Source organism: Podarcis muralis, chromosome 4 (assembly GCF_964188315.1).
Source record: "Podarcis muralis chromosome 4, rPodMur119.hap1.1, whole genome shotgun sequence".
NCBI classification, from domain to species: domain Eukaryota; kingdom Metazoa; phylum Chordata; class Lepidosauria; order Squamata; family Lacertidae; genus Podarcis; species Podarcis muralis.
The window spans coordinates 96,115,752-96,134,303 of NC_135658.1; the positions used below are offsets into that span (position 1 = coordinate 96,115,752).

The 18,552-nt window shown below is 43.3% G+C and overlaps 1 protein-coding gene across 4 annotated transcripts in view; it reads right to left on the reverse strand.

Annotated features, from left to right (window-relative positions):
* Positions 1-4,115, reverse strand: part of SCEL (sciellin) — a 55,931-nt gene extending 51,816 nt beyond the window's left edge. Inside the window, exon 1 of one of the 4 annotated variants that reach the window (XM_028728340.2) lies at positions 3,707-4,115. The gene's annotated coding sequence lies outside the window, so the exon portion shown is untranslated. The remainder of the gene's footprint in view (positions 1-3,706) is intronic. The other 3 variants (XM_028728339.2, XM_028728344.2, XM_028728343.2) reach the window with 3 other exon arrangements.
* Between the last annotated feature and the right edge of the window lie 14,437 nt (positions 4,116-18,552).

Here is an 18,552-nt window from a genome sequence, read left to right on the forward strand (position 1 = left end):
TCCAGTTTGTCAGTGTCCTTCTTGAACTGTGGTGCCCAGAACTGGACACAGTACTCCAGGTGAGGTCTGACCAGAGCAGAATACAGTGGCACTATTACTTCCCTTGATCTAGATGCTATACTCCTATTGATGCAGCCCAGAATTGCATTGGCTTTTTTAGCTGCCGCGTCACACTGTTGGCTCATGTCAAGTTTGTGGTCAACCAAGACTCCTAGATCCTTTTCACATGTACTGCTCTCAAGCCAGGTGTCACCCATCTTGTATTTGTACCTCTCATTTTTTTTGCAAAAGTACATGAGTAGAATGTGTGCTTTTATTTAAAATGCATCTCTGGGTTATTTGTGGGGCAGAGGAATTCATTCATTTCCCCCCAAAAAAATATAGTTCGGCCCCCCACAAGGTGCTGGAAAGGTTTGCTGACACCTGGTCAAAATCCTTGGTTCCTTTGGTTCGCTCAGGCACAAGTCTCCTGCTTCTATCAGCTCCCAGCTCATCCCTTCTGCTGACTGCTCCTCAGTGTCCCACCACCAGGCTCTGGGCTCTAAGGTGAAGTCTTCAGAGCCCTCCCTGGTGGGGGCTCTTGGGAGGCAGCCTTCCATCACTCTTCTTAATCAAGCCAGTCCCTGACATGCTTCACACGTGCCAGGAGAAAGAGAAGAGCCCAGTTACGGACCACCAGAGCTAGAACAACCTTCTCAGTGATGCTCTAGGTGCTGCCCTCTGTGAGAAAGAGAACGAATGGCTTGTGGGTGAATGGTGTGAGCGCTTGGCTGCATGCCTGCATGTGTGTGCCATTTGTGTAAATGGATGAGAGAGGACAAGAGAATGGGTGGATGAATGGGAATAATGCTGGTGTCGAGTGTATGCGGATGGATGGATGGATGGATGGGAGATGTTTGTGTGGAAGAAAGTGAATGAATGAATGAATGAATGAATGAATGCATGAAGAAGAAGAAGAAGAAGAAGAAGAAGAAGAAGAAGAAGAAGAAGAAGAAGGGAGAGAGAAAGGGGTTGAACCCTCAAGGGAATGCATCCATTAACTTCAAAAAGATTACTCACCCCTGCTCTAATGCCTACTCTCCAACTTTTCTCCGATGAAAATAGAAGAAGAGTTTGGATTTGATATCCCGCTTTATCACTACCCGAAGGAGTCTCAAAGTGGCAAACATTTTCCTTTCCCTTCCTCCCCCACAACAAACACTCTGTGAGGTGAGTGGGGCTGAGAGACTTCACAGAAGTGTGACTAGCCCAGCAGCTGCATGTGGAGGAGCGGGGACGCGAACCCGGTTCCCCAGATTACGAGTCTATCACTCTTAACCACTACACCACACTGGCTCTAGGGAATTCCTATTTCATAATAATAATAATAATAATAAATAATTTTATTATTTACATCACGCCCATCAGACTAGGTTGCCCCAGTCACTCTGGGCGGCTCCCAACATATAACAAAACTTTAAAAAAACAAAAACATTTTAAACTTCCTTATACAGGGCTGCCTTCAAATGGCTCAGGGGTCAGATAACTCCAACATTTCTCCAATGAAAATAGGGATGTCCTAAGGAAAAGCATGACATTCTGGGATCAACTCAGAAACTGGTACATTTTCTGTAAATTTGGGACTGTCCCTGGAAAGCAGGGATACTTGGAGGGTTGCTAATGCAGTTTTTAGGATAGCACGCTGGAAGTAAAATTAAGTTTTGTAAAGTATATAAAATGGCAAAGCTTTTGTAAAACAGATTTTAGGGGATCACTGGCAGCAGGATCCCCTAAGCACGCACGATCTGACCCTTTTACACAGAGGAAATCATAATAATAGCCATTCTAACTACTGGTGTTTTAAGAAGGACATCTTCACACTTTCAACTGCTGAGGCAATCATCTAAGCCACGTCAATGCCTCATGAAGCAAACAATATGTAATACACTGATGTATGCAATAAAGATCTGGTCAAAAATAACTAGGCAGTGACATCCAAGTCTATGGGGGGCACTTAAATCGGGTTTATCCATTAAATGTGCACAGCTTGTAATGCAGCAGATAGAAGAATCAGTGGCGTAGCGTGGGGGGTGCAGGGGGGGCTGGCCGCACCGGCCGCAACATCTGGGGGGGGGGGCGCTCGCACTCGCAGTGCTAAAATCAGTGCTAAAATCCACGGGTTAGGGGGCGCAAATTACTTGCCTTGCCCCGGGTGCTGACAACCCACGCTACGCCACTGAGAAGAATCAACCACAGAAAGGTTTACACCACTTCAGGAGCTCCAGTTTGCCAGCAACCGTGTTCTGTAGTAGCTTAATGAGCATAGTAGTTAATGCCATGGGAGCCAAAACACTGTTTATGCAGAACTGTTAAGTAGAGGGAATAGAAACAAAACCTTCTCAGCAAAAAGCTTCTCAGCATAACCATAAATACAGTTAGGGTCTCCTTTGCATAGGTGTGTTCAAAGCTGAATTCAGCTCATCATGGTGGTGGGCAAATAGTCATGAAACTAAATAACCATCTGCTGTATCTCTGGACTTCCTTCCTCAAGCAGACTGTTGTACTAGATAGTCTACAAAAGAAGCCTCCAACTCTATGGTTAAATGAATCTGGGCCACCTACAGTAATCAGAGGCAAGTGTAGTGACAGGTTGTAGTGACTCTGAGAACAGGTCTTCAGGGCACACAGTTAATTAGATTAGGCCAAAATGGCAGCTAACTACATGCATGTTTTAGAGACCAAACAGATCATCAGGCTTCAATCTCATCTCACAAGTTTCACACCCTAAATAGCATTTCTGCAGGCAGACATGTATTCTGTTTTGCACATAAGGAATGACGTATTTAGTAAAATATGATCATCATTATCTCAGTCATGGGAGATTACAAATACAAAAGAGAAGGTTTAACGACCCAGTACAAAAGTGTAATGCTGAAATCACTTGTCTATTCATAGCAAAGCAAGCTTCTGGAACTGGTTTTACAGGATTTGGGTGGAGAAGATTCTGCCTTGAAAGAAATTAATCTTTAAAATTGTACATAGCCTGAAATCAGCTAGTTAAAGATGACAAAATTTTGATTTGTGTGAATTTGTTTTCCTTCAAACACTCCTGTGCTTCAAATGTAAATTGTTTCTGCACGGTGGAACATTTTGTACAACTTGAAACTTATTTCTTTGTTATTTTGAAGAAAACAAAGCAAAACACCTTCCTTCAAAGATCTGCTACATACTTGAAATAAAGCAGAACTTTTAATCCTTGCCATCCACCCAATTTATTTCATACTTTGTTTTTAAAGACATGTCTGATTTCTAATGCCCTTCCTATGAAAAGAATGTACTGGTACATTTCCACCACAATGCACATAAGATTAACATGCGTAAAATGCTACGCCTTCCACCATCTTCCACGTGTAAAAATAGATAAAAAGATTAAGCCGTTTTCCTTCCAGGGTGAGTGCACACTAGAGTTATCATTTAAGCAAACAACTACAAATTAGAGAATCGTTTGAACAAGCAAGTTTTCGAAACTCTAAAGCGATTTTGACACCCCAGCTTTTGTGTAGCCTTCAGAAGTTCCATCAGATTATACAGAGGTATGTGAAGCAGGAATGTGGTAGAAGAAGAATAAAGCTAGTCCTCAAAACTGAAGTTGGCTGCTGTAAGTCCAAACTCACTAGAAGAGTTTGGCCTGTAACAATTCCCAGTATATATTAAAATCCATGCTTACCTCTTCAAACCATGAATGAAAAGGTCCAGAACCCGGCACCCAGTGGTCTCTGTTACGCAGTTCAGCTTACAGAAGAGCAGGATCGTCCTCCATCTGAGAGTCTTAACAGCTTGGAGGCTTCTCTACCAGAGACTGACTCATTCAGGGAGGAGAAAGGAGGTGCAGAAGAGGGAGTTCACCTTGCACAAATACCAGTTCAGTTAAAATCCACTGGCATATTTTTGTACTCTAGTCTCTGCTAAATTCTCTCCTGTGATGCAGAGACAGATTGCAACAGACAGCAAAAAACATACAGGTTGCTAACGATAACAATACATTTTTGTTACGAGGTGCCTAATCCCATAAAAAACAACAAGCCAGTTGTCACTGTGCAAGAGACCTATCACTTTACTTGGAAGTTGAATGTATATATCTTTTTTAAAAAAAACCCTGCCAAGCATGTGAGGAATCTTCAGGGCCGTAACCTGAGAAATTTACACACTGGAGTCCTATGTCTATTGGCTGAAGAATTTCAGTCGTTTTGCTGAAGCCTTCTTAGAAGCTAGCGTTGTAGGAACTCCAGGAGAAAACTTGCTCTGCTCTGGAAAATCAGGTTTAGCTACTAAGCAATCTGAAGTATAACTAAATAAAAGGGCTACAATTGCTGTTTGTATGGAAACAGATACTTTTATTTATGCTCTCGCTCTCCAAGGATGTAATTCTAATTCATGAAGAAGGTGGACACCCCATAGAGGATGTGAGGCAACCAACATATGATGTCAGATTATGCGCTATCATTCAGCATTAAACACCCATGCCAAGAGGTGAGCCAAACAAATATATAGCAAAATAATGATTCTGCTGTGAGGTACAGTCATACCTCGGGTTACAGGCGCTTCAGGTTGCGTTTTTTCAGGTTATGGACTGCCAAAACCCGGAAGTACCGGAACGGGTTACTTCCAGGTTTCGGCAGTCATGAATGCACAGAAGTGCTAAATCGCATTTTGCGCATAAGTGCCGAATTGCAACCCGTGCATGCGCAGATGTGCCGCTGCGGGTTGCGAACGCTGCAGGTTGCGAACTTGCATCCCACACGGATCACGTTCGCGACTCGAGTGTCCACTGTATTTAATGTTGCATATATCTCTTTTGATTAAAATAAATCCTCAAAGTTACGGTAATTCCTGATTTTTTAATTGTTTTCCGTTAACCTAACATAAGTAAGGGGTTACAGTGAGGGGGGAAAGTATTTGACCCCCTGCTAAATTTTCCTGTTTGCCCTCTGAGAAAGAAATGACCAGTCCATAATTTTAATGGTAGGTTTATTGTAGCTGTGAGAGACAGAATAACAACAGGAAAAACCCCTGTTTACTTTTTTCTGCCATGACTGTTCTCAAAACAATGACTTCAGTTCAACCAACTTCAAGGTTGGAGCTACCAACTCTTATTTCTTTCCCTCCAGAGAGCTCGGTACTGGAAAATTTCACTTCCAAGCCCACCAGCTATGTCTCACTGACTCCCAAAATTTACAGAGTTTATACACAAAACAATTCAAAAAGTATATATGCACAAGGTTAGAAATATCTCACCCAGGGAAGAAGCAAGGAAAAAGGAAAAATAGAAAAAGAAGAAGGAATTTGGCTGTTAAATAGCTTTAGCATCTAACTCTCTTTCTGCATTGGAGACCTGTTCTGGCATCTACAAATAATAGTGGCTATCTCTGTTTTGGTGGTAACGCGGGTGGCGCTGTGGGTTAAACCACAGAGCCTAGGGCTTGCCGATCAGTAGGTTGGCTGTTCGAATCCCCGCGATGGGGTGAGCTCCCGTTGCTCAGTCCCTGCTCCTGCCAACCTAGCAGTTTGAAAGCACGTCAAAGTTCAAGTAGATCAATAGGTACCACTCCGGCAGGAAGGTAAATGGCGTTTCCGTGCGCTGCTCTGGTTCGCCAGAAGCAACTTAGTCATGCTGGCCACATGACCCGGAAGCTGTACGCTGGCTCCCTCGGCCAATAAAGCGAGATGAGCGCCGCAACCCCAGAGTCGGTCACGACTGGACCTAATGGTCAGGGGTCCCTTTACCTTTACCTTATCTCTGTTTTGGTAGCCTTAGTATATGTTGTAACTAAGTAGTGGCATGAGGTGCTGAATATAGCAAAATGAATCAGAAATTCTAGGCGATCTACTGCAAATCAGTCTGAGATCTACCAGTCAGTAGATCCAAATCCAAGTCCAACCAGGGGGCATTGGACAAAGTGGACTTCAATATGAGAAATATTTGTTTTTACCCATGAAACTCAAAGTTGGGCAAGCCACATTGGCAGCATAACCTCCTTCACAAGGTGGTTATAAGCAGGTTTAATTGGAGGGGGGGGGGAATGGCAGGATACAAAAGTGATTGATACACACTCTCTGAGCCTATTCCTGGAAGGGAGGCTGCAAGCTATTAATAGAACTGCAAATGCAAAAGTGAATTATATGAACCTAGAACGTGTATATCTTGTTCCCAAGGCTTTGTGCTTATCTTGAGGAGAAATACGCTCGTCTTTAAGTTTCAGGTACGCAGCAACAGCATGAACTGAGCCACACCTTAATCCATACAAGAGAGAACACTGCAAGAGTGGCCACAGGTTGGCAAACACATACTTCAGATGCCAAGAGAGCCTTCAGTGACAGCGAAAAGGCTCCTGGCGATACATTTTATTCCCACAAGTCTCAGCAAAGTTCACATGCCGAAGGCAGGAGGAGAATTAATGAGATTGGCTGGAAATGCCATGAATACTCACGGCACCCTAAACATCAGCCTATTCACTGCAATTTTACAGGGGCTCTTGTTTCAAACACTGTTGGACTTAGTAGGGGCTGAGATGGTAGGAGTCTTTGGGTCCATATAGGAATTAGGGTCTCTCTTCGTGGGTACATTAGCAATGGTGGTGCCTAGGAACATTGACCTTACAGAATGCCACCGCCTTTGCTTTCCAAAGAGTAAAAAGGACAAACCAACTAGACATTTATGCATTTGCTGACATTTGTGTCTTTACTCAGAACACAAAGGTTAAATGAGTAAGCGTGACTATACTTCCCAAACATATGTTTATGTATTTTATAGTGCACGTTGTTGTCATGGACAATTAGTAACTGGGATTAATTAACAAGTACCACTGCACAATTTTTGCCAAAATGCATAGAATGACAACCAGCATGTCTTCTGAAAGGAGGAGTTTACTTCAGGAGTGAATCAGGATTCCCAAGCTAAGTTGGCCCATATCCTTAGTTTGCATTGGTGCTTATCATCACACAGGCAAACACAAGCACATCCCAGTAGAAAAGCATATATTGCAAAACAAAACAAACAAAAATGTGCAGGCAACCAGTCTACATAAACAGTAGATCATGTATTACAACTGTTTCTGCTCTACACCAGTTTAGACTGCAGATGGGGTAAGCCACATGCATTAATTGTTCACACCACACACAAAAATTCAGTTCCTTTTCACTGAAGAACAGCATGCTGGACTGGAAATAGCATGATGTCTAACTGTTTATGGCCATGCAGATTTTTACATGGTATAGCTTTCTATAATGCAATTTCTTACCTAAAATTTTGAAGTGGAACAGTCCAGGAACCATTTTACCAAGTGACATGATGACTGTGAAAATATGCCTGTTAGGTTGATTTTTAAGGTGGTGGGGGGTATATTGCAATCAGTCAAAATCCACATTGTGTATGTCTATATATGTACTTCAAAATAGCCCTTTATTTATTGTTTTTTCTTCTGTTACAGGTAAATCAAAGTTCTATACATGTCTAATGGCACCACAGTAAGTGCTACTGAGATCAACAAAACTTACTTCCAGGCTGAAGCCCGCAGGATCTGAAGCATTGTATTTCTGCTGAATCTTTTTTTATCATGGCTATAGCTCTCCCTGGGATGATACTGCAGATACTACAGAGCCAGCCGTTGATCTGCAACTGATAGATTATCCAGAGCAGGGATAAGGAAGAAATTTGATTCAGTTTGATTTTAAAGGCAAATCTTATCATACTGTTTTCCCAAACAGTATGAGAACCAAAAAGACCAACAACAGCTATACTTTGAAATGTGGCACTTATCTGAATTTTGTGATGCAGTTCTTCAAAATACACATATTAGGGCAAAGTGTGCATAAAATGAATATGTTAGGTCTAATTGTTCCAGGTCAGTTAGCAACCCGGAAGTTTTTAGATGGGTAAGAGAATACCACCTCATCTGCGCTGGCCTCTGCAGTATAGTTGGCCCCTCTGTAGGTCTCTCTTTAGTCAAAGAATAACCGGATTTAGGGTAGTGCAGGTGGTTCCCGAGCACAGGGCATGGAGCCGAGGGATGTAAAATTGAGAAGATCCAAAATGGAGAAGATCCATATGAGGGCACCAAATCTTGGCCTTGCACAGGGTGCCATATTGCAAAAGATTACCAAAGTCTGTCCCTGGTCAAGCCTACTTGGTGGCAGCACACAGATTGCATTCCTGCCTGACTTTCTTCAGGTCACCAGTGCAAGGATGCTGGGCAAATGTCCTGGGCATATTGCCTTGAAATGGAGCAGAACCACATATACGTTCTCAATGGACTATAACCTGCCAACCTTCATAGAGTGCATGGAGAGTGAACAAGTCTGGGCAAACATCCCAGGTTGTTGTAGAGTTCTCCACACTCCATAGGCATCTTTCCATATATATGTTTCTACATAAGCTACAAAGATGGGTCTAGTTCAAAGCCCTCTTCACAGGTTAGCCTCCATGCATAGGCGAGATATGGGGTGGGTGTCAGAGCAAGACTGTGCCACATGGCCTAATGGTTCTGCCCATGCACCACTGTCCCTGCCCAATAAGTCCCACAGGTTGTTCCAAATGTCTGAAAAGAAAGCCCACACACATTCAGCTGAACACAAGAGGCTTCCATGCAAACAGGCGCATTGCACAATAAGGGTTCCAGCTCCGACACTGTGCATTCAGTCTCCCTGCAGAACCTCACTTGCAAAGAGAGCTCTTGTTTTGGTCCAGCCTGAAGGAGATTCTGGCCATGTGAAAAGATATTTAACCTTCATTTTTTAAGTAAGAAAACCCCAAAGTTCTTAATCTTAACTGGAAAGCGCTTAGACTGGAAGATGAGAAATGTCTCAGCCAGTGAACTGTAATGAAACTTAAATAACATGACTGACTTGGGTGTGCATTTAAATTACTGACAACATGTTGCATGACAAATCACCAAGTTGGGTTTTACTTGATCTGCAACTTGCTTTCAGTGTGTGTGGTTCTCAGGGAGCGGCAAATACAGGGCAGGGTAAAACAGGTTCAATAACATTTCGTCGTCAAGCTTGAAGCGCAGCATTTAATTCATTCTCTTCTACTCCCAGCATACAAAATAAACGATGGATGCCAATGAAATAGACTGGGCCTTATCCACACTGGTGTTTTGTCTTGGAGTGAGACACCACTTTATACAGCACTACTAACAGCAGACAAGTGTTCAAAGCTACTGTCTTCATGTGTTAATCTTGCCCCTCTTGAAATGTTTCCTGTTCTGTGGAGGTTAGTGCACCATACTGCAATGGTTTAGAAATCAGCCATGTTAGTTTTTGCTTGGATTCTCCCCTGAAGAATGGACAGATGGGGTGTATTTTTGTTGTTGTTAAGATTAAAAAAAGCAGTCATAAATCTACATTCCCTTCAAGAAAACCAATCACCTGTTGCATAGGGGAAAATCCACTTTTTTGTCATCATTCTTTACTGGAGAAATAATGAGCACTTTTCAAATGCTTAAATTATGTGTTTTTTTGGCCAGAATTAGTTTTACCAAAGGCTGCTTACCAAAGCCAGAGCTAGCAGCAGGGATACGTTAATTATAATGTTCAGTAAGGTGTAGAGAAGAGGAACAATTCAGCCAAACATGAACTCATGCAATTATGGGAGGACAAATCTGCTTGGAAGATACATGCTCTCTTTGCAGTATGTGTACCTATTCTGTTCCCTGTACAAAACACTTGAAATTCCTCACAGCTCAAGATGCAATTACCTTTCTGCAACTCACGCCTATAACACACCGAAGAAGACTCTTGTGTTTCTATCCCAAACCAGGTGTGTTGAAACTTTTCTAGTTGGGTCAGAGAATTTCCTTGACAAGAACATAATTCCTAATGGATTGAGGAAAGGGGCAAAATGCCCTGGGCCTCACTGCTGGACAAATCATTGGAACTACGTACGGACTTGTTTTTGGACAAAGACGCATAAATAAAAATGGTACGTAGGCTCAGATTGGTGTGCACAGAACCACAGGCGCAAAAGATGTACAAATGCATGGCTAAGCACAAGCTAAGATGTTGTACGAACAAGTGGCACGCCCCTTTCACCTTCCTTTGGAAGGACAGGGCAGGCACAGCATTCGTGTGGCAAGCAGCCAGAGTCTCAGAATTGGGCAAGCAATCAGGTTGAACCTTCAAGTTTTGTTTGTGCTGGCAGATGTTTCTATGTCATTGGAGTTGGATTTCCTCAACCACTGCCCCCGTCTCCAGACTCAGACACTTCTCGGGGTCCCACGCTCATCTTCCCCTGTTCCCACTGAGACCTTCTCCTGAATCACCTAGCTTCAATTCTAAGCTCCTCCCTTTCCTTTCCTTTCCTTTCCTTCTCCATATCCAACCTCCCGTTCCATGGCCCCTCCACATGGCTCATGACACAAAATGGACGGTTAGGGGAGAGTTCTGTTTGTTTTTTACTTATCAGATTTCCCCCAGAAAGTGTAAACCCGGATTAAAATGCAGGTTGGTATTTTGATGGCAATGATATTGTGTGAGCACTGCAAAACTGATAAGTATGAGGAGCAACTGAACCCACAATAAGGACCCTTCTGGAAGTACAATGGAACCTTGGTTCTCAAATGCCTTGGTACTCAAACATTTTGGCTCCCAAATGCTAAAAAGCTGGAAGTAAGTGTTCTGGTTTTCAAATGTTTTTTGGAAGCTGAACATCTGATGCAGATGTCGGCTATTGTTCCTGGGGCGCCTGCGCCAATTGGAAGCCGTGCCTTGGTTGTCAAACATTTTGGAAGTCGAACGGACTTCTGGAATGGATTACGTTTGAGAACCAAGGCAGCATTATACCCTTGGTTTTCCACCATTCTGCTGTCCTATCAAAAAGCTGATCAGTGGGACTCCAGCTGCATAGTTTTACAGGTCGTAGCTCAAACATATAGAAAGAGAGCCCACTAGCTGACTGATGCCCATCACAAACTGTGTGCATCAGGAGCCTGATAGCTAGCTGCGTCCTTCCCCTGACAACTTCCTATAAATTCAGTAAGACAAGTGTACATAGACACTGTATCAATGTTGCAAGGTGCTGTGGTTATATCTTGAGAGATTCATTCATAAGGACCATTTGCACATTGACTTATAGGTTGATAGGTACCCTTGACCATTAGGTCCAGTCGTGACCGACTCTGGGGTTGCGTGCTCATCTCGCTCTATAGGCCGAGGGAGCCGGCGTTTGTCCGCAGACAGCTTCTGGGTCATGTGGTCAGCATGACTAAGCCGCTTCTGGCAAACCAGAGCAGCGCACGGAAATGCCGTTTACCTTCCCGCCGGAGCGGTACCTGTTTATCTACTTGCACTTTGACGTGCTTTCGAACCGCTAGGTGGGCAGGAGCTGGGACTGAACAACGGGAGCTCACCTTGTGGCGGGGATTCAAACTGCCGACCTTCTGATCGGCAAGTCCTAGGCTCAGTGGTTTAGACCACAGCACCACCCGCGTCCCTCTTATATGTTGATAGTGGGACTAATAAATGGATTTTTCATTATTTGATTACTATGTTTAGCTCATCTAACCTCTCTCACCACCACCTACCCCCTGTCCTCTTCTGCCACTTAAAACAACCACCACCTTTTGTCTCAAATCTAGTCTGTTATCTTCATAGAATTATAGACATGAAAGGGATTCAAGGGTCATCTAGTCCAACCCCCTGCGATTCAGGAATCTCAGCTAAAGCATCCGTGACAGATGGCCATCCAACCTTTGTTTTGATCTGTAATGGATCAGTCAAAAATCACCACCCATGAGGCAAGGTGAGGTGATTGCCTCAGATGATAGGATCCATAGGGGCAGAAGATTCCAATGTAGATCTTTATCCCCTTGCCCCATACCCTGTTCCTGATGTAGGTCTTCACTCACCCATTCCCTGGCAGGGAGGGGAGTGCCATTTTGTGGTTTGTCTCAGGTGCCAAAAGGTCTTGACACCTGTAAATCACCATGATGCAGGAGAGGTAATCAAGTGTAGAGTCACACCACTCAGACATGAGAAATCTGAAGAGATGGCATTTCAGCAATTGGGGGAAATGAACATTGCTGAAAGTTTCAGGGGGGTACACCTGCAATTTTGAGGGGAATTACTTTCTTTTACTTTTTTTAAAATGCTGTCACCCATTGAAATTAATGAAGGTGACTAAGTTAAGTTCATTATTTTCAATATTCTGAGCAAAAGTTGAATACAGCGCAATATCTTTTGAGCCCCACCAAAATATCACAAAATAGACTGTGTGTGTCCTTTAAGCCCTCCATAGCAAAGGAGCAGTTTAGCTTTCTTGCAATCATACATTAAACAAAATTATCCTGCTAGCATATTTCTTTCCCCAGTTGGACGGCATGATCTGCTAATGCTTCACTATTAAATGGAATGTAGTTTGTGAAGCTTGAACAGCAGCAGTTGGCCTTGAGAATTCAAACAACACAGCAGCAATGCCACTTTTTACCAGATTCATACAAAAAGCTGTAAAAAGCTACAGCTTAGTGTAATTTGCTGTTGGGACGCTAGATGGAAGCAGAGAAGGGAAAATGAGATCTTTTATGAGCGCCACCCTTGGAAATGGCCTTCAGCTGCTTCTGGAAACAAAAGCCCAAATTTTCCCAGTATTTCCTCATCTTATTTTGCAGGTGGGAAAGTATTAATAATAAAGTAGATCTTTAAAATGAGGGGCTTGTTCCCCCACACTCCCCAAGTCGGGTATAAAAAAAATGCATGTATACCGGCAAAAATAATCTCATTCTGTTAATGGTTACCATAAATTCAGCAAAAAGAATAATTACACAGCTCTGTCCAAGAACTTAATCATCAGTCAAGACTGCACTCCTGTACCCAATCACTTGGGAGTAAATACCACTGAATCCAATGGGACTTACTTCTGAGTAGACTTCAGATTACTTTAGAAGCAATAAAACTGCTGGCACATTTGCAAAGCTTAGAAGAGTTTCAAATTGCATGGGGGACCACTTGTTGAGATTCCTGTGTTGCAGGAGGGACTAGATGACCCTCAGGGTCTCTTCCAACTCCACAATCCTATGATTCAACTCGTAATGATTTCCTTGTATCTAGCGACCGTTGCCATCTTTTTAATTGGCTTTTCAGCCATGCCTTCGATAGCCATGTGATCTGCAACAAATGGCTTATCTCCATGCCAGCGAAAGCGTCACCTGCTAATTCCTGCATCTCATGCCTGTTAAAGACACACGTTCAATTTCCACAGTTCAGGTTTTCCTTTGCTACAGGACTAGAAACTTAGACCAGGACCAGACAATATGTTTGCCATGCGATTGTTTACCCAGAGCTTGTTTTTTCACTTAGAAGCAACAGCTGCAGGCAGTGATGGGTAATTTTAGATTCTGGACTTAATGGTCTAATGGAGTTGCCTTCCTCTTTACATAGTAAACATCTGTTATTTCACTTTCTACGGAAGATGGTCAGCCAGTCTTGCTGCATCTGGGGGCTTCCCTGGCAGCACTGGGAAAGCTCTATGGACGACCTGCTGCAATGGCCTCTTCTACACAACAGTTCTACCATTAATAATAATAATAATAATAATAATAATAATAATAATAATACAGTCATACCTCTGGTTGCGAACGTGATCCATGCGGGAGGCACTTTCGCAACCTACAGCGTTTGTAGCCTGAAGCATCGCGTCTGCGCACATGTGTGACATGATTCGGTGCTTCTGCGCATGACGTCATTTTGTACTTCTGCGCATGCGCAAGCGCCAAAACCTGGAAGTAACCTGTTACGGTACTTCCGGGTTCGGTGCAGTCCGCAACCCGAGAATACACAACCCGTAGAGTTCATAACCCGAGGTATGACTGTAATAATAATAATAATAATTTATTTATACCCCGCCTATCTGGCTGGGTTTCTCCAGCCACTCTGGGCGGCTTCCAACAAAGATTAAAAATACATTAAAACATCAGTCATTTAAAACTTCCCTAAACAGGGCTGCCTTCAGATGTCTTCTAAAAGTCAGATGGTTGTTTATTTCCTTGACATCTGGTGGGAGGGCGTTCCACAGGGCGTGTGCCACTACCAAGAAGGCCCTCTGCCTGGTTCCCTATAACGTGCCTTCTCGCAGTGAGGGAACCGCCAGAAGGCCCTCGGCGCTGGATCTGTGTCCAAGTCAGTAAGTGGTGGACAGAGCTACCCCATACATTTAAAGCACCTCCAATTCATGTTTCAAACACATTACTTTCCCCAAAGAATCCTGGAAACTGTCATTTCCTCCTCACAGAGCTACAGTCCCCAGTTTCCTGAACAAACTACAATTCCCAAGGTTCTTTGGGGGAAGTCATGTCACGTGCTGAATGTATCGTGTGGGTCTGTGCAGAATCTCTACAAGGAGAGAAAGTGGGTTGTTATCTTACAATAGCTAATGCTGGGAGTTGGCAGCAGGATAACACGTTCTCCTTTTCATTATGTAAGGAGTTCAATTATATATGCTCCCTGTCCAGGAATCAAATATTCTTTGTGCCCTGGATGAAAGTGCATCAGGTAGAACAGGAATGCTGCAATTCAATCTGCCAAGGTGAGTCATTATCATCATCATGAGAACCACGCCTAACAATGCTCTTACACCAATGATGCAGAAGACAAACTGCAACTGTCTGCTTTCAAGTTGACCTTCAGTTGCATTAATTCATCATCTGCATGATACACACCAAACCTTGGAAGCAGATTTCCTCCTGCAAAGAATTCTGGGCACTGCAGTTTTGTTAAGGGATACTGGGAATTGTAACTCTGTGAGGGTTAAACTACAGTGCCCAGAATTCTTTGAGGGAAAGAAGTTGCTTAAAATGTGCTTTAAAGGTACAGTGAATATGTAAACATCCACAAGATCAAGTTCTTTCTTTCTGTTGAAGTTTCAACGGGAGCCGCCTCAGATGGATGAGACAGGGAGCCAGGCTTTTTCTCCTAAAAAAAAAAAAAAAAAAGTCAACAAGTTCCAGCACCTCTTTTTCTAGAAAAAAAGCGCTGGAGAGAGGCAAACCTGCACTTTGAAAAAGTTGCACAGAGGCAGACTAGCAACCCCATGGGAGAAATTCAGTTCGTTTCCCATTAAAGGCAAATCTATCATATTTGCACTTTCTAAAACAATATGACAGCCAAAACATAGCTGTTCTTCAAAATTCGCCCTTATCAAATTTTGCAGTAGTTCCCCAACTGAACGATGTTTATAAAAACACATATATTAGGTAAAGGTGTACATAAACAATGAATATATGAGTTAAAAATAATGTGCCAAAATGCCTTGCGTTCGGAGAAATTGCATGCAAAAATGTGTACGTGTGTCAAAACGGCGTACAAAAATGTGTTTTATCAGGAGAAATTTCATGGGGGATATGAAAAAGAAAATTTGCAAATTGCTGCAGAAATGTGGAGGAAATGTGAACATTGGGAATATGAGAAACTGAGAGAAGCGGAACTGGCAAATCCTTGCATCCATACCACTGACGCAGCTGAGAGCCTTTTGATCCCCATTGAATATACAGGCATAGACATAATTGTAAAACGGAGAAATTTTAAAAATTGACAACCATTCAATATAGAAGCACAAAAACTGTACCATGGCAAACTCTTTAGCATTTAATGTTCCATTGTTAGGATATTTAGACTATAGTAAGAGACCCAAGTAGGGAACATTTTTTTTGCTTTTGTTTTAATGCCTAGAGCAGCAACAACTTTGGAGAAAGGATCTCCTAGATTAGCAAATGTCATCCAAGCATAGGCTTGGAGTGTCATTTTAGAAAACGCAGTTAATTCAATATTATACATTTATTACTTTCTGTGTGCACCCACATACCAATTTCCTCCACATTTCTGTTGAGCCCACATGCACTTCTTTTTAAAAAAACAAAACGAAAAGCAAATGTTTTGGTAACTAGCATTTTAGGCTGATTCTCCAGCTGAATGAGGTTAAAGACTAAGACCTAAAAAACCCCTCTCTCTTAAAATAGCAATAGCGCAGCACCCGAGATTTTTAATAGCTGGTAGGAGTCAGCGGTCTGCATAACCTGGCTGACTGCTGCAGGCCCTTCCTCGTTACCAGCTAATGAGACGCTTTCTCCACAGAGTGACCCTGTCTCTTGAGAGAGTGCAGCACTAACATAATGATTCAGAACACGCTGTTTTGATGACATCACTCTCCCCCCCCCTCCAGTCCATGCTTTAAATGCCTACTGCAAAATGGCAGCAGTTCAAGATCAAAGGCAAACGGCAGGCAGCAGAGAGAAGACGTCTACCATTCACTGGCAAGTGCTATCATGCACTCAGACTAATTGACATTTGGGGCAGAGGGAAATCCAGCTTCAGTCACGAAGCAGTGAATGGAAAAGCACCTAATCCAATCGTTGCCGTTGGATCTAAAATGCACGTTTCTTTTTAAATAGGAAGGGAATAGAGATGGCCATTCGCCAAACAGTAACTCGGTATGTAATAACACTCAGTAAGACCATCCGTCCTGCCAAACAGCGAAACAAATCTTCCCATCTGATCAGAGAGCCTGAGAAGAAAAGGGGTTGGTATGATTACTAGGTAAGGTAAAGGTAAAGGACCCCTGGATGGTTAAGTCCAGTAAAAGGCGACTATGGGGTTGTGGCGCTCATCTCACTTTCAGGCCAAGGGAGCTGGTGTTTGTCCACAGACAGCTTTCTGGGTCATGTGGCCAGCAGGACTAAACCGCTTCAGGCACAATGGGACACCGTGAGAGAAACCAGAGTGCATGGAGATGCCGTATACCTTTCCACCACAGTGGTATCTATTTATCTACTTGCACTGGTGTGCTTTTGAACTGCTAGGTTGGCAGGAGCTGGGAAAGAGCAACAGGAGCTCACCCCGTTGTGGGGATTTGAACCGCTGACCTTCTGATCAGCAAGCCCAAGAGGCTCAGTGGTTTAGACCATAGCACCATCTGCATATGATTATCACCATGTGGCAAGACAGACATTCAATTTACCAGCAGTTATGTGCACACTGTGGCAAATAATGCACATTAGTAAATTATGGAGATAAGGCTGGCCCTGCCATGATACCACATCAGGGAGATTATCACAATACCTTATCCCCCTCAAGATGGGCACAACTGCCCCTCATTCCACCTTGCTTATTCCTCTGCACTCTGCCCCCCCAATGACTTAGTTGGATGGCCAGTCCTTAGCCTCTGACTCCCTCTCTCCTCTGAGTTAGGCCCAGGTGTCCCTCAGAGAAAAGCACTGTGGGTATGAAGGCTGCTTGTGCTGACAAGGCTTTGCCACCACAGCTAGAAATTCTTTTTTAAAAAATAGTTAGAACCTTAAAAGTTCCTTTCATAAATTCAACACATTTTCAAAGGTAATATCTACCTGCAGCAGTGCAGGCAGTCTTCTGCGCCACCTTGCCCAGAGTGCCTTGCTACAAAGAGCCCCTGGTCCTTTCTCAGAGCAAGATGGAGTTGCGGGTTGTAGGGGCAGAGGGAATGGTCAGCATTGCTGTCACATTAGCAGCAAGGAGGAGAGATGAGCAAGAGGGGGCCATGATGGCTGCAAGGAAGAGATGGCCAGGAGGCGGCTCTGGAGAGCCATGCACGACCCGAGTGGCTGAGTCTGCCACCTGAGGCAGTTGACTCCTTTTGCCTCAGGAAAGAACCACCATTGCAGTCCATCTTGGGTTTCATAAAAGATCAACAAATCATGCACTATTTAATTTATCGCTGTTATAGGTTGACTGCCAGGGAGGGCGAGAGGAGCTTGTGAGAGTTTATGCCTCAGGTGCCAACTAATTTGGCTGCCTTGAGGTCTATGAACCTTGACCTGGAGGAGCACAGGGGGCAGCAAAATGCCTTGGTCTGTTCCTGCCTCCATCTGAACCCTTAAAATGCATCTAAGTATTAATGCCCTTATTGTTCAAAAAAGAAGAATATAAGATGTATGCCTCTGACAAAAATGCATTGGAGAGGATTCCCGCCCCCCTCAGAAAAAGAAAAGTATACCTACGTAATTTCTTTAAATTACAGTATTAAAAATAACGGCAAACTTCAGTTAATCAATCTATAGATTGATTCCGGCTGAATAAAAGCCAAGTTTATCAAGACTAAAAGCCCTGGAGCCCAGAGAGGAAAGAGATTGCTTTGCATTCAGACTAGCTTGCTGTCATGAGGGGAAAGGAGCTCGCCCTGAGAAATTTCACTGGCAGGTGCTGATTAATTATGACTCATCCTTCACAGCTGGATTGAAAGGCACTTAATACTACACCAGCCATACTGACTGACACCTTGCAAAAATGCAGAGCAGATTGAAAAAGATTGAAAGAGATACCTCTTGTGCACAGGTTGCACCATTTTGGCTATGTAAGCATTGGTGCCTAGCTACCAAAAATAGAGGGAATAAAAGGCAGCTGGTGGCCTACAGGCTGCGTTCAGCCTGAAGCCGTTTTATCTTACCTGCATCCCCAATGCCCTACTAATTTATATTTTAAAACAGCACTTTCACATTTCTTCTTCTTCTTCTTCTTCTTCTTCTTCTTCTTCTTCTTTAAAAAAGAGATATAAAA